Here is an 11,714-nt window from a genome sequence, read left to right on the forward strand (position 1 = left end):
GGCCGGCGCTGCTCGCGCCTGGGGCCGCCGAGGGGAGGCGGGAGGCGGGCTCTGCGCGGATTAGCATAAACTCGGAGCCGCGCCGCTCTCGGCCGCCAGCCCCCCGCCCCAGCTGGGAGCTGACGCCTGGGGGGCCTCCTGCGAACAAGAGGTCATAAAAGGAGCAGCCCTGGTGGCAGGGGCGCAGGCCGCTCCTCTCCAGGAGGCCCCCAAAACACTGCCACTGTGGTCGCCCGCGGGCAGGGGGCGAGGGAGCAGAGAAGCGGTTCCCGAGCTTGGAGCTCCCCAGGAGCCACCCACTCTCAGGGTGCACTGATCTTAGAAGTCCGTGTGTGCCTGGGGACTGCACTCCAGGACTCTAGAGCCGAGATGATGTGCTTGGGGGCACCACCTCTGCAGCCACCTCCTTGGGACAGGCCAGGGACGTCCCTGTGGGCTAGCTCTGCCTTCTGGCACTGCCATTGTCTGAGGGTGCCCAAAACCTCTGATAACTCTGCCGACACCTCCCTTGCCTTAACCACTGCACTAACACTTAACTAGTGCGCTAACCAGTGGTCTAGTGGGCAGGGTGCCTGTCCCGTTCCCTGGAGGGATGGCGTTGTCTTTTAGGTGTGAGCAGTCCTGAGCCCCAAACACCCATCACGTCCCCAGCGCAGCCAGGAATGCTCTGCTCTCTTCTGCAGCTAAGGCTTTTAGCCAGCTGGACCACTGCTCTGGGTCACTGAAAGCATCTGGTCAAAGGGAACCTTTAGGAGCTCCTCACCCGGAGCCACTGTTAAGGCAGACTTCCTCCATCATCTGCTTGTGAAGTTGACTCTTGAAACCCAAGAGTTGGCCTTCATAGTCATAATCCTCCTCATTCAACATCACCTTATTAACTTTCTTTTCTTTTCTTTTCTTTTTTCTTGTTTGAGACAGAGTCACTGTGTTGCCCTGGGTAGAGTACTGTGGCATCACAGTTCACAGCAACCTCAAACTCTTGGGCTCAGGTGATCCTCATGCCTCAGCATCCTGAGTAGCTGCAACTATAGATGCACCACTATGCCCTGCTATAGTTTTTCTTTCTTTTGTTTTATTCTTTAGTAGAGACAGTTTCTCACTCTTGCTCAGGCTGGTTTCCAACTCCTGAGCTCAAGCAATCCATTTGCCTTGGCCTCCCAGAGTACTAGGATTACAGGCATGAGCCACCTTGCCCGCCCAACATTGTGAACTTTCTAACCAGCAAAGAGCACTTTGAATCATGATTCTGTCGTCCAACAGAGTGGCACTTCTGTCCTGCTTCTGTCTCAAACACACCAGTTGGCTACAGCATTCTGTGTCTTCACCCCTGTAGCTAGTAGGTACGCAGAACACATACAACTGGGGGGCCTGCACTAGGAAACATCTCTCCAGCCAGGCGCAGTGGCTCACGCCTGTACTCCCAGCACCCTGGGAGGCAGACGCAGGTGGATTGCCTGAGCTCACAAGTTCGAAACCAGCCTGAGCCAGAGCTAGGCCTCAGCTCTAAAAATAGCCAGGTGTTGTGGCAGTCATCTGTAGTCCCAACTACTTGGGTGACTGAGGCAAGAGAATCACTTGAGTTCAAGAGTTTGAGGTTGCAGTGAGCTATGACGCCACAGCACTCCACTGGGGGCAAGAAAGTGAGACTGTCTCAAAAAAATAAAAAGAAACATCTCTCCAAACTGACCTTGAGATGTGAATCGACACCTTTTAGGAAGGTGATGATAATAAGGACACTGCAGAGGGCAGCTCTGGAGTCCACATCTGTGCCCTGCCCCAGCTGTGGTGGCTGGTGGGTCCCACAGGACAGACCTTTGACCCTTGGCTAACTAACTTCTAAGGCTGAAGGAATCCAGCTTTGAGGTGTGTGCTGTGGTAGTTCCCTGGGTTGCTGTAACAACTGCAAACTTGGTGGCTTGAAATAAGAGGTATTTATTCTCTATTACTCTGGAGGCTTAAAATCCAAAAATCAGTGTATCAGCCTCCCTCCAAGGCTCTAGGCAGGAACCCTGGCCTCTTCCAGCTCCTGGTGATTCTTTACAATCTTGCTGTTCTGGCCAAGAATTCTTATTAATCTGTGTCCCTCTACCCTCTGCTCTTGTTTTCACGTGGCCTTGTCTCTCTTGTGCCTTCACAGGCTTCTTCATATAGCCTTTTTCTCTGTGTGTGTCGGAGTCCTCGCCTTTTCTTATAAGAACACCAGCCATTGGATTTAGGCCAACATAACCTCACTTAAGTGATTATATCTGTAACGACCCTACTTCCAAATAAGGTCACATCCTGAGCTTCCAGGATGAATTGGGGGGGGGGGAGAGGCCCTTGGGGGAGTGAGAGGGTAGCTCTGCAGGAGTTATGGGGAGCTAAGAGGGCAGTCAAGAGAGAGAGGAGCAAAGGGAAGTGTCCTGAGTAGCCATTGATGACAAGCTGTGGCTTCCATTGTCTGCTGCCAATAACCCACCACTTGACCTAGTCTGGCTAGGTTTCTGACCCCAGCAACCAAATGATGCCTAAAACAGCCTTTTACCCTCTCCATAAATCCACAGAATATGCTATTACATGCTCCGAACTTTAACAGAGATGTTACGAGCCGTTTTTCTGGAGGCAAGATGCATGGCGTCCCTAACGTGCTCAGGGTACACAGCACCCATACTGTGTTCTGGATCTGTAACCACGGATTTTCTGCTTCTCAGAAAGATAGAGGCATCCAAGCGGGGAGCGATCAGAACCTACTTAGCTCCTCAGTCTTAGGCTGGGTTCTAACTGCCTGGTAGCCCTGCCCAGCTGGCTCTGGGGAAAAACTCCCCGACTCCAGAGACTGTGGTCTTTTTCATGGAATTTTGTCCCCTCCTCTCATGCCCTTCCACAGTCCCAGACATGGGGCCCACAATTCACAGGGAGGAGGCTGGACCCTGTTTGAACTTGGAAATGTCCATGTAACAAGGGCTGAAAGGACAGCTGCATCCCACTTCCCGCTTTCCCAGGTGGCTGACATCAAACACCATGCTCCCTCTGTCACTGGAACAGTTTCGGGAGGCAGGACCTGGGCCCCATTCTAGTGGGGGTGGAAGCATTGGTGTGGGGAAATGCTTGGGGTCTTGGCTGATCCAGCCAGAGCTAGGGTCTCCCCTGTAGACGATGAGGCTACTTTGCATCTGCCAGACAGGAAACCTAGGGAGGCCAGACACAGAGGAGGAAGGCAGACGGTCATGTCTCCTGACTCAGACTGGAGTTTCTACACCTGGATGGAGACAGGCTGAGGGGCCACACACAGGAGCACGGTTTCTCTTTACAGGGACAGGCATAGCTGCATGCACACACACCCAGCCCACCCCACCCCCCATACCACTACCTCATACACACACTCCCTCTTTCCACTTTCACCGGCCCCTGGCAACACCTGTGCCACCTCTCTCCTCAGGAAGAGCAGAAGATGCCACGGGGATGCCGCACGGGGAGGGGGAAGTCTTACATTCAGAGCCTACCAGTGGCGCAGTGCGGAGGACGGGAGTGGTGACCCGCTGCCAGACCCTGGAGCTTCCCTCATTCCTCTGCAGGCTGTGTGGGGCAGAGGGATGCACTGGCTCCCGGGGGCAGGGAGGATGCAAGAAGGTAGCCAGGGAGCTACAGAGAGCTGGACTTGCTTGTGGTGAGTTAACACACCGCTCTGGTGCTTGGCATCCCCTGCCCCTCCCATGTTTCCTCCCAGCTCACTCACCACGTGTGTCTCCATTTAATTGAGGACCCATTACTAAGATCACTGAGAGCCACACAAAGTGTTAGGAATGTGGTTCCCCTTTTTAAAAGAGACAGAACTAAAAAGCACGGACACTTCTGGGTTTCTGGTACCAGCCCTGGCCATTGCACACGAGTGCCCTGCTGTTCAGAGGCCGCAGCCCCGAAGCCAACTGGTGGTGGCACCAGCCCTAGAGTACAGACTCCTGACTCCAAACCGGTCCTTTGTCCTTGTCCCCCTCCCTTCCCCTCTTTCCCCAAGAGCGCACAGCTAGGTCTCCTGGCACACAGGGCCACTGTTGGAAGTTCTGTGTAGAAAGGCTGTTTGCTCAGGCTCTCTCTCTTCTCAGCATTCTCGTTTCGTTTATCCCTGCACCACCAAAAAAGGTTTTTGTCAAATCCACGTGAGTTTCAGAGGCAGGGGTTTGCATTGGCCTTTTCTAGCTGGGCAGAAGCTTGGCTTATCCAGGACCCTGGACCAGGTAGATGTGCAGACCCAAGGTGAGGGCCTGGGAAAGTCTAAAAATTGTGGAAACTGGGCTCTGAAAAGCCTGGATGGACATTCATCTGCTGAGAATGGTGTACACACAACTTAAACATTGTGTAGTCTTTCATGGGCTCTTAACATGGACATATGCAAACCAGATGCAATCATTATGCAAATTATATGCAAAATACATGCATGGGCCTTCCAACTATTACAAATGCCAGATGCAGCCCTTGGACACCCCAAGTTTGGTTGAGTCCTGTTATGGGGTAGAGATGACCCTGGACTCTCCCTGGTGGGCAGGGAGGGCTTAGCTCCTAAGTGGTTCATACACTGGATGAAGGAACCAGGCAGGATTAGACCCAGGTTTCAATCCCAGATCTTCCACTCACAAATTGCATGACTTCCTTGGAATCACTTCACCCCTCTAAGCCTCTCTTTTCCCATCTGTAAAATGGTATTATGAGGAATAGATGAGGACCTTGGCTAACGCTCCCATCTGCATGGCCAGGCACTGTGAATGGGGCAGGGCTCTGCAGAGTCCTTCCCTGGGGGTTAGATGTCTGGGCTCCTTTCCAGTCACTGCAGTGACAACTGTGTCCCCTGAGTCCATGGGCAGGACTTTTTCCCAGAGCAGCACATGCAGCTGTGGGTTTGGAGAGTATCAGGGCTTGGATGGGCCTGACATAGTCCTCACTCACGAATCTGTCAGAGGGCCCACTGGCCAAGGTGGTATGGGGGTGCTGTTGATACCCCACCCAGACCCCCCTTTCTTAGCCAGTGCACCCACCCCCACCCCCACAGGCCTGATGACCACAAATGCTTACAGCTATCCCTTCTGTGAATCGCCCTTGGCTGTGACAGCCATCTCCTCTGGGAAGGTCTGAATATCCACCCCACCTCCAGTGACTGACTGGTCCAGGGACACAAAAGGCAGCCTCCCTGCGTCCAGGGGGACAGCTCAGTGATGCAGTTTATGTGGCAGAGGCCCTATCTCAAAGAGACTCTACCCAGGATCCGTTCTCACTCTGCCCCTTTCTTCTCCTTATGAATTTCTCCTGAGAACCCCCTCAATAAATCACCTATACTTACGACCCAACCCAAGATAAGGGGCCAGACCTGCAATGAGGGGGCAACAATGAACTTGATATTCCATATGGGTCAAGGGCAAAAGAGCGCATAGAAGACCAAGTGACTAGGTGCCCAGGCTGGGGAGAAGGGGTCAGAGGGCATTTCACAGAATGGGCAACACTAGCGCTCATCTTACGGAGAGAAAATACCGCAGGTGATGGGTATTTCTCCCCGAGGCAGGAGAAAGCCTGGTGCACTTGGGGAACCCTGCGGAGCTCCAGGCAGCCCAGGCCCCAGGAGACCTTGGTGGGAGCCAACCAAGAAGGGCTTTGAAGACCCCAGGGAAGAGTCTGGACCTTTCAGCTGGAGAGAGATGTGTACAGAGCTGGCTTAAAACTATCTATGTTGCCAGGGCATGGAGCGGTCCCCAGAGGCGGGGCACCCACGGGGCAGCTGTAGTGGCTGTCAGGGACCCAGGGGTGGGGAACAGGGCTGGATTCCAGAGACCTTCAGGACAATAACCTGATAGGTCTTGGTGGGTAATTCAGAGGCTCTGGAAGTAGGAAAAAGTGTGGAAGGTGCCAGGCAGAGGGGACACAAGTCGTCAGGACTAGGGCAGGGTTTCATGAGCTATACAGGACAGGAATCTGCATTTTCTTTGCCTACTACACCCAGAGCTAGGCTGAGCCTTGAGCTGGGAGGCCTCAAGGAGTGTAGGTGCTGCCTGGAGTGCATGGCACCACTGGCCCTATTCGGGGGGGTGCTGGAACTGCTCCCTGCTGGAGGGGCTGGCAGGACAGAGTAGGCAGAGGCTGCTTGCTAGTGGGGTGCAGAGTTGCCCAGGCACCGATGGAGGGTGGGGGTGCAAGACCCTGGGAAGGCGCCCTGCCGGCTCTGTCCTAACTCTTCTATTCATGGGCACCAGAGTAAAAACCACACAGGATTACTCGCTGGTGACAGAGGAGGCAGACATGTGGTGGGCGGGCGCGGAGGCCAAAACAGGCAAGGGAGTGGGTGACCTTCACAGGGGAAGGGGAAGGGAGGTTGTTGCCATGGAAAATTCATGCTTGGACAGGCAGAGCCTGACCTTCACTCAGACGCTGTCCTATCTCAGACCTGCTTTGCCTTAATTCTGTAATTTGCTAGGATGTTGCTGGGTACCTGTTAAGGGCTGGAGGGCACCCAGAGACTGGGAGGGACAGAGTTGGTGAGAGTCAGAAGTCCCAGGAGGGGCCAGAAAGGGGAGAGGGGTAGAGAAAGCATCCCTGCTGGGGTTACATGTGCTTCAGTCAGGGTGAGAGGCTTAGGAGGGGATGCAGCTGTGTGCAGCCTAAGACCCCGGGGAGACCTAGAGGGGGTGCATGGAGGCACTTGGTCCTCTGCCCCTTGAATCTGTTCCAGACAGCTTCCTAGATGCCACTGCCATCATCTGTTGCTGTATGGAGCTGCCCTCCAGCCTGGCAGTCTGTGGGGACCATTTTCTGCTGGTGTCTGCTGAATGAATGGATGGTGCATCATTTCAGATGGGCCACTCTGTAACCACAAGGAGGGTCCACTAGGCAGGCTGGTGCTGGGATCCAGGGTGAGAATTTTGGAGGCAGAGTTGCAGGCTTCAGTGAGCTGACTGGAGAGAGAGGTCAGGGCTAAGGTCTGAGTCGTGAGCCCCCACCCAGGAGGGCCCTAGTCTAGATGATATATTTGGCATCTGTTCAAAAGGGCTCCCTGCCAGGGCCTGACCTTCTGACTCTCTCTCCCCCCACAACAGCCCAGCCTTCTCCTTTGGCCCAGGACCCACCCACCTGCTCCTGCCACCCACCATGTGACCTCTGCAGCCTCCCCCAGATTGAGTCTGCAGCCAGGGGCTCCCACATTCCTGGCTATGCTGGCGCTGGCCAGCAGTCCCAGTTGCTTTGGGAAAGTGTGGATAGGAGGCTCCCACGGGTGGGACGCTATCCCTCCCTTCCCTCCCCTACCCTGGGGCTGTGTAGGGATTAGGACGTCTTCCTCCCTGGCTGGTCTAATTCCTGCCCACATGGCCACAATCCCACCACCGGCTGAGCTGAGCCCTGTCCCACCCTCTCCCCTCCCCCAGTCCCCACCATGTGTCTCTGACCTCTTGAAGGGCCCCAGCCTGGGTGGGTGAAGGGGGGGGAAGGGCAGCACTGCCAGTTAGGAGGCCATGCTGGCAGCTGAACTCCCACCTTGTCCCTCAGCATAGAAGGGAGTAGAGAGTGTCCAGAAAGATTGAGATGCTTTCTCCTAATCTTTCCAGTTTTCTGACTTGGAGGGTCCTTTTTGATGAGATAAGGAAAGAGAGCAGCACAAGTGTAGAGGGAAGCCACACTGAGTTGCACGCACCTGCGGAGGTCCTGGAGAAGGATGGATGGGGGTGACAGCACACACTGTTGTTAGTGCTAGAGAACACACCTCATTTGTCTGATGCTGCTTCCCTGCTTGGGGCGGGGAAGGGGGCTGGGGCACCGGGTGACCTTTTGGTGAGGCAGCCCAAACATCAGTGGGGTGAGGATGAAGAGATAGGTAGATGAAGCCAGAGATGGCAAGTTTTGAGGAAGTGGCCCTGTGGTGGCTGCAAGTTGAGCACAACTTGGGGGTGGGGGCAAAACTCGGCCTATAGGGGGTGTCCAGGTGGTCAAGGAGGATGGGGGGGGGCTTGAGGGGAGCCTGGTAGGCATATGTGTATCAGTGCTCACTGACCAGGTTCCCATGGAAAGCAAATTTCAAATCAGCAGAACTAGATAGCAGAGTCACACAGCAGAAGCGTGCTGGGCCCATAAAATCAGCCGAACCCTAACAGGGCCTTCGAAATTTATCAGAAACCAGGCTGGGCGCGGGGGATCATGTCTGTAATCCTAGCACTCTGGGAGGCCGAGGTGGGTGGATTGCTGGAGCTCACGAGTTCGAGATCAGCCTGAGCAAAAAGTGAGACTCCGTCTCTACTAAAAACAGAAAAACTGGGGCAAGAGGATCGCTTGAGCCCGAGTTAGAGGTTGCTCTGAGCTATGATGCCACCACACTCTACCCAGGGCGACAGCTTGAGACTGTCTCAAAAAGAAAAAAATTTTTTTTAACCTGAAACCAGGTTCATAAAGAACGTGACTCTTCTCTTTGCATACAGAGAGCAAGACAAATAAAAATCATACATTTTCGCTGAGGAAAGAGAAAATGTCTGGGAAGAACCCAACTGAAGCTGGCATTCCCATGCACCCTCTCTACCTGGTTGGCATCTGTCTGGCACCTGCCTGGCTTGTTTATCACTGTGCTTGGAAATATTTCCTACTCCGCTTATTGACATCCTGACCAAGGTTGGCTGTGATTTCTTTTTAAGAAGCTATGATCAGTTAAAAACCTAGTCCGGGCCAGGCACAATGGCTCACACCTCTAATCCTAGCACTTTGGGAAGCAGAGGCAGGAGGATCGCTTGAGCCCAGGAGTTTGAGATCAGCCTGGGCAACAGCGAGACTCTGTACAAATGAGAAATGGAGGCCAGGTGCAGTGGCTCACGCCTATAATCCCAGCATTCTGGGAGGCCAAGGCCGGTGGATCGCTTGAGCTCATGAGTTTGAGACCAGACTGAACAAGAGTGAGACCCCTATCTCTAAAACTAGCTGGGGATAGTGGTGGGTGCCTAGGGTGACAGAGTGAGATTCTGTCAAGGAAGAGGAGGAGGGAGGAAGGAAGGAAGGAATTGCTGGGGAAAAGAAAAACTTCAAGGTTACATGGTACAGGATTTTGTGACCATGAACACCATGAACGGATATATTATGTTGTTTGCTCTTTTGTGTATGTTTAGAAGTTTCCATAATGAAAGGTTTCAAAAGTTATTATATATATATATATTTATTTCTTTTTTTTTTTTGAGATAGCTTCTCACTTTTTTACCTTCCATAGAGTGCTATGTCGTCAGAGCTCATAGCAACCTCAAACTCTTGGGCTCAAGCTATCCTCTTGTCTCAACCTCCCAAGTAGCTGTGACTATAGGCACTGGTCATGCACCTGACTATTTTTTAGAGATGGGGTCTCGCTCTTGCTCAGGCTGGTCTTGAATTCCTGAGCTCAAGCAATCCACTCACCTCAGCCTCCCAGAGTACTAGGATTACAGGTGTGAGCCACCACGCCTGGCCTTAAAATTTAATTTTAAAATATAGAGCAACTGACAATAGATACCTGTCCTTCTTCTTTTCCCCTTCTTATTTACTGTTGGCCATGCCTTTTCTGGTTTCTTTCTTTTTCAGACAGGGTCTCGCTCTGTCACCCAGGCTAGAGTGCAGTGGTATGCTCATAGCTCACGGTGACCTCAAACTCCTGGGTTCAAGTGATCCTACTGCCCTGGCCTCCCAAGTGGCTGGGGCTACAGTCATGCACCACAACATCTAGCACATTTTCTTTTTCTTTTTTGTACAGATGGGATCTCGCCACTGCCCAGGCCGGTTTGGAACTCTTGGCCTCAAGTGATCCTTCCACCTGGGCCTCCCAAAGTGCTGGGATTACAGGCATGAGCCTCTGCACGTGGCCCCATTTTTGGTTTTGATTTTAAAAAAAAGCTTCCATGACAACTAGGTGCCAATTAAATCCTCCCAGTGAAGGGCTCTCTTCCTTATTTCATCTCCCCAAGCCAAGAAACACCCTTGCTAGCCCGCTTTCCCCTCCTCAACATCTACATTTTTGCTAAGCTCATTCAGCACTTTTCATTATAGCCAGCAGTATGTCTTACTGCATCTCTTTTGTGGGGAAGAAAATTCTTATTTAGCACTTACATTACAAATTCCATCTCACCTGCCACTGTCCATCTGCAGCTGAAGACACGTGGTTTGGTGGGACTCAACATGACCTCCCTTTTTCTTCACCTCTCTTGTCTCCAATCTGATTCGTTCATTGCCTGAGCAGGTTCCTTTCTCATGTATTTCCCCCCAATATGGGGAAATTCCCTGGACCTTTGCATTTTTTTCCATCCTGAGAAGGTGAATGGCACTGGGCTGGTTCAGGGTGCTTCTCTCCCAGTGGTGTGTGGAGGGGACCTGATGCTGGCATTGCCAATGAGATATATTATTTCCATCTGATTCTCTTATTTCTATGCAATTTATTTCTCATTTGGGAAGCTTGTATGAGTTTTCCCTTTAATCATGGAATTCGGGAACCTTCCCAGGCTATGCCTAGATGTGTGTCTTTTTTCCATCATTCCTGCCTGGAACTCAACAAGCCTTTCAATCTGCAGATCCAAGGCGTTCTTCAAACCATGGAAAATTTTCTTTCTCATTTTAAAAATGATTGCTTCTCCTCCATTTCTTTTTGTTTTTTCCTTCTGAGGTTTTTATTCTTATTTTCATTATTCACATATTATGGCTACTGGATCTCTCTCCTCCTAGGTCAGCGGTTCTCAACCTATAGGTCGCGGCATTAGGAAGGTTGAGAACCACTGTGCTAGGTGCTTTCATGGTTTTGTATTATCCCTCCCACTTGGTTTCACAGTTCTCTAGTCTCTCCTCCAATTCATTTTAAATCAAAAACCATGTTTCCTAGCTCAGGAAAGCTCTTGGGCTTAGGCGATTCTCTTGCCTCAGCCACCCAAGCAGCTGGGACTACAGGTGCCCGCCGCAATGCCCGGCTATTTTTTTGTTGGTGGTGCAGTTTGGCCGGGGCCAGGTTTGTACCCACCACCCTCTGTGTGTGGGGCCGGTGCCCTACTCACTGAGCCACAGGCCCCACCCTTGCATTTGATTTTTTTTTTTTTTTTTGCAGTTATTGGCCGGGGCTGGGTTTGAACCCGCCACTTCTGGCATAAGGGGCCAGCACCCTACTCCTTTGAGCCACAGGCGCAGCCCCGCATTTGATTTTTTTAAGTGCTCTTTTTGTTTTGTTTTCTTTTCCTGTTGTTTTGCAGGTTGTGGTTTGGGCTCCTCTTGCAGTGCTGAGTGAATTGCAGGCTCTTCCTGGCTGCTAGATTCCCTCAGGTACTGATCTTCTTCCCTTTGCCTTCCTGCAGCCGCAATCATTCCCCAAGGCTCAGCTCCAGCTGACAAACTCCCTGCGCCCCAGGAGGGAGCACTTGCTCTGTGCCTCTATCTCCCAGCCTAGGGGTTCTGCAGGTCCTCCCAGGACCACCCAAGGCTGCTGGCTCTGCCTCTCTGCTGATGGATCCCTGCGCCAAGCTCTCTCCTGGAACCATGGAGACTTGAATCTTACCCAAGGCTCTCTCTGCTGTGGGTCCCTACTGCCTGGCCTAGTGGACCCACAGCACAGTAGGACAGGACTCAGTAGGACACTGAGTCCTACGCCAGCCCTCTCAGCACAAAGCAGGTCCTGACCACCTTTCCAGGCCTGGCTGACCCTGAGCTTTGCTGTAGGGGTCCACTGGAGCTGGGAAGGGAGGGCAGTGGGACGCTCAGGCTGTCATCCTCCCAGAAGT

This window comes from Otolemur garnettii, unplaced genomic scaffold (genome assembly GCF_000181295.1).
Source record: "Otolemur garnettii isolate 467f Iridium unplaced genomic scaffold, OtoGar3 scaffold00023, whole genome shotgun sequence".
Taxonomy (NCBI): domain Eukaryota; kingdom Metazoa; phylum Chordata; class Mammalia; order Primates; family Galagidae; genus Otolemur; species Otolemur garnettii.